This window comes from Castor canadensis, chromosome 6 (genome assembly GCF_047511655.1).
Source record: "Castor canadensis chromosome 6, mCasCan1.hap1v2, whole genome shotgun sequence".
In the NCBI taxonomy this organism is placed as follows: Eukaryota; Metazoa; Chordata; class Mammalia; order Rodentia; family Castoridae; genus Castor; species Castor canadensis.
The window spans coordinates 140,845,823-140,850,930 of record NC_133391.1 but is presented as its reverse complement, the minus strand read 5'-3'; the positions used below and the strand labels follow the sequence as shown (position 1 = coordinate 140,850,930).

The window sequence follows — 5,108 nt, the reverse complement described above, 5'->3', positions numbered from 1 at the left end:
TACCACTTGAGCCATGCCCCTAGCCCAAGAGAAACATCTACTCACAGAAGAGTTGATAAAAATATCTCTTTACTGTTTTTAATAAATAGCTATGAAAGCAAAGACTGATGAATGTATAAGGATGGACAAATCAACAGTATGTGCTCTTCTAAGGTCAAGTGGAGAGTTTCTGATGTAGTCTCTTATTAGAAAAAATAAGGTGTAGTGAAAAAGATAGCGGAGATCATTTACTGAAAAAACAGTTTGGGAAATAGTATGCACAATATGATTTTCTGTTGATGTCAAACGGCAAAGATAGGGGTGTGTGTGTGTGTGTGTGTGTGTGTGTGTAGACCAGGGAATGTAGGCATTAAAGCGATGAGTAGTGGAGGTCCTCAGAGTGAAGAATTGATGCAGTTGTTTCAAATTTTCCATAACGTACATATGCTACTTTTGTAACAATAAAAAACTTTTAAAGTTGTAAAAAGTTGCTCAATCTAACTGATTATTTTTAACTCATTACTTTTAATTGAATATATTTCCTGGTAAAAATTAAAATATAAATGACAAGTATTTTCTGCCTAATATAACTCTGTACATGACTTGAATTCTACATGCTAGATAATCTTCTTGGAAATAATAACTCCCTTGAATGCTATTAAAATGACTCACTTCATAAGGTCATAAATCATTAGTATCTTCTTCCTTCCTGATTATGTGCATTTTAATGTGAAATTCAAAAAAGTTAAGAAATGTGTCTTTCTTTATTCTTCTAGCATTTTGTAGACTTGCTCCATCACTTTTATCCCTGTTTAAAAAATTTAAAATATCTACACATTCCAACTGTCTCTTGGCAACCTGGATCATAGTTTATCAGTTCTATGGAATCTTTCTTTACATGAGAAGTTCTTGTTTTGATTGATATAATCTTGAAAAAAAAACCCCAAAGATTTGACAGTTAGTCAGAAAACATAAAAGTGAATAAACCAAGGATCTTTATCCTCAAGGAGGTCCCAGTCCAGAAGGGAGAGGAAGAGGAAAGGAGATACAGATCTGTAAACGAATAGTTTTCAATGCAGTATAAGTTCATTCCTTTCTTTGTCGACCAAGTATTTACAGGTATTTACTTACATGAAAGACTATGTTAGATATTGCAATTCAGAAAGAAAAACATACAGTTTCTTTCTTTGACATAAGCTAAGATAATTCAGCAGATGAACAGACCAGTCATGGTCTGTGTGATAAGAACTATTATAACATTAATCCAGTGCTTCTGAACTGTGGGCTTTTTGCCTTCCTCTTCCTCAGAAGATATTTGGTAACATCTGGAGACATTGTTTTTAGAAAAAAATTTTCATGACTGGTGTGTGTGTGTGTGTGTGTGTGTGTGTGTGTGTGTGTGTGTGTCTGTGTGTGGGTGTGGGTGTGTACATGTGCTACTAGCATCTGTGGTTAGAGGCTTCTAAACATCCTACAATGCACAGAACATCTTTGCACAACAAAAAATTATTAGGTCTAAAATGTCAATAGTGGTACTTATCAAAAAATCTTACATTAATCTGTGAGCATTTTGAGTCTATATAAGAGGGGTATTCAACCCAGTAAGGGTCTGTAAAGGAGACAAATTACAGAATGCTGCACAAATTCCAGATCTAAAGTTTAAAGGACAAGTGGAATAATATAGGTTACTATAGGTATGTACAGAGTGCTATGGGAACATGGAGGAAGGAAAGTCTCATTTTAGTGGCTGGTGAAAAGTAGTGATGGGTAGAGAGTTATCAAAGACGGTTTCTCAGGGATGTGTGAGCTGTGTCTAGAAAGGTTAACTAGGAGGTTGCCCTGTGAACATAAGTACGTGGGGAGTGATGTTGGAAATGATCTTGAATCTCAGCTCCAAACTGAGGTTATTCAATTGAGTTATTTTAAGGACTGGGGTCATTTTAAGGACTGTTAGATTTAGTCCTATGAAATAATTTTTTTTGCACATGGCAATAGTAGTTGGTGTGCACTGTAATGAATCATCATATTTTTAAAAAATCATATAGTTAAGAAAGTAATAGAACTCAATTGCAGTGATAACTGTATGAGGATATTTATTGCAGCTTTATTTAATTGCCAAATATGTCTGAGTTTTTCAGGTATCTTTCTCTGACTGATTTCTAGTTTAATTCTGGAACGGTCTAAAAACACACCTTGTATAATTTCTCTTCTTTTTTTTACTGTTTTTGTTGGTATATAATAGTTATACAGGGGTTTTGTTGTGACATTTCCATATTTGCTTACAATGTACCCCAGTTTGGTTTATTCTCTCCATTATTCTCCCTCTTCCACCTCCTTCTTTTTGTGGTACTGGGGCTTGAACTCAGGGTCTCATGCTTGCTAGGCAGGCACTGTACCACTTGAGCCACTCTGCCAGCCTCCCCTCTTTTATAAAACAACTCTGATAGTTTTCAATGCTCCACATTCATAGATGTGTAGAAAATACATCAACCATATTCACCCTCCTTTACCCTATTCATTTACCCTCTCCTCCCATGAGTGTCTTCCCCTTAACATGACCTGTTTTGCATTCTTGTCCTTCATTGTTTAAGTGTCGGTTCATTGTTCAATGTGGATTTTGCCAGTACATATACTGTAATTAAATCAGTCTAACCCTGTACTGCTCTTCCTCCACTTTTCCTCCTACCCCATATTGCTCAGTTTTCATTATGTTTCGTTGTGTCTTGTTCTTACACAGATGTGATGTCTATTTAAATTTGGTAAAGTTTGTTTTATGGCCTGAGATACAGTCTATCTTATGGCATGCTTTACATACACATGAAAAGAATGCTTTTTCAGATGTTGTTTGAGGTTTCAGTCCACAGTCCTTGGCTCCAAAGATTTTGGGCAGAGCATCATGGGAGCCTATGGCAGAGACTACATCATGATAGACAGGAATTAGAAAGGAAGAGACTGAGGAACAGGTATGACCTTTAAAAGAACAGCTCCCAGTGACCTCCAGGCAAGCCCCACCTCCTAAAGAGTCCACACCTCCCCAAATAGTGCAACAATCTAGAACCAAGCGTTCATCAAATGAGCCTGTGGAGACATTTCATATTCAAACTATAATAACAGCATAGCCGGAGAGAGAGTAAACAATTTAAGGTAATGTGGAATCACTAGCTATTTAATTCTCAAGTCTTTTCCATGGGATTTGTAGTAGATTCTAATCAATTGCCCATTAAGTTTAGTTTTTAGTGTTATCTCTTTGTATTTCTATGCCTTTTATAAGTATTTGAATTGAAAAATGGAAAAACCTAATTTAGTTCATCTGTAATACAGACACAAATTGGAGCCTTTTAAACTGACTTTACAAAGCCTAAATAAATTGACTTATTAAAAATGAGCTCTCCAGAGTTTAAAAATATTGTAACATGTGAGAGGGTAGCTCAACTAGGTATGTAGTTATCTGAGGCAGTTGGACAAGTGTCTGAACTTAAATTCTCAGAACGTAGGATTCACTCTCTTAAGTCTAACTTACATTCTTGAGCTTCAGATCATTTTCCTCTCTGACAGGACTATGGTGAAATCTTCTTATAAGACATATGTCCTATGTTTTTTCTTTCCCTTACACTATAGATCAGTGATACACCTTCCTCTTTTAACCAGAAGAGTTTGAAGATAATTAAAATTCACGTTGATAGGTTGAAGTGCAAGTAAAAGGATTATATTTGGTTCTTAGTTATATTAGTTTGTATCTTCTTTATCTGACAAATCTCTGTTAATTGGAGAAGAAATTAGCTCTGGATGATTACTATCACTTATTTCTTTTCCAGCTTTCTTTCCAGGGTATGGAAACTCCACCTGTTGAGATTTTGCACTGTACGGGGGACTTTTTTTTCTTTATACTTTTTGAATTTTTTGAGGCTTTATTTAAGTGTAAATAAAACATGCATGCATGCGGGCAGTCTATTCATTTTCTTTGCTGTGCAGCCTGGCATTGGGATTGGTGACTCTGATGGCCAGCTGGGCTGCTCGTTCCATGATGGCTTTGCAATTCTTGGAGGAAATGCTTCTTGATGTTGTAGACTAAGAACTTCTGGAAGCCACGGGGTTGCATGTGCTTTGTTTTCTTGTTGCTCCCATTACCGATGTTGGACATCAGGATCTAGCCCTTGAATGGTCTCCACACTAGGTAGTCAGTACCCCTGGATTTCCGTCAGTTGCGCTTAAGTTTGACATATTGGTTTGGCTGGTGCTGCATGAACGTCTTGGTTCTTTTTTTTTGTCGATTTTGAACCTCACCAGGGGTCTGAGGCCCTCCTTAAGCAGTGCCGAAGAAGAACGGCTTTTTATTCTTGAGTGTACTTGTAAGTGCAGCCTTAGCCAGAAGCCCAACTCTGGAGGTTCTAACATGCCAGTTCAGCCACCGACCCCAAGAAAGCAAACAAAAGTAATGGTGAAAAGGCAGAATAGAATAGGATTTCAATCAGAATGGCCATTTGGGGAAGACAGAAGCTAAGCATTTCAGCCCATCGTATTTAGATTTAAATAGAGGAAAAACTGGGGCAGAGACTGAGACATATGTATAATCAAGCAGTCTTACTCAAACTGGTCAGGGGCTTATTATCTCTGTTCTGGATTTGCAAGGTGGCCCTATAGAAGTCCTTACCACTTATGGGGACAACTCAGTTCCCATGAGATGATTGTTCCTGCTTAGGGATGAGTGATATCATTATGGGGTAATCTGTCTAGAGGTTCTTCTATTCCTGGAATCCAAGGACTGGAGGTTTAGAAAAATGAGTGGAGACTTTCAGGTGCATTTTGGGGGGTCTGGAACAAGCCATTATAAAATTTGACAGTAAGATAACCCAGTTACTCTTGGTGCCTTCAGCCTTAAAGGGGGATGAAATAGGTAATATGTTACCAGTTTTTCTGACAGACAATCCTTCAGTGATTAATATACCAATATGTAGCAGGTGTCTTTCTCAAAGTGAAGGAGATAAATAGAAAATGAAGGCAGAGATCCCAGGCTTTTATCCTGCTTTTAGTTACCTTGTAGGCCCAGGTAAGGAGCTCGTGCTTTTTAGAAAAGTATTTTCTGAGTACCTGTTAAATATTCTACATCTTTCCTCCTCATTATCAATATA

The 5,108-nt window shown here is 37.2% G+C and overlaps 1 pseudogene; it reads right to left on the bottom strand.

The window, feature by feature from the left end:
- Window positions 1-3,927: 3,927 nt before the first annotated feature.
- On the bottom strand, window positions 3,928-4,374 carry LOC109703440 (large ribosomal subunit protein eL32-like; annotated as a pseudogene).
- Window positions 4,375-5,108: the final 734 nt, after the last annotated feature.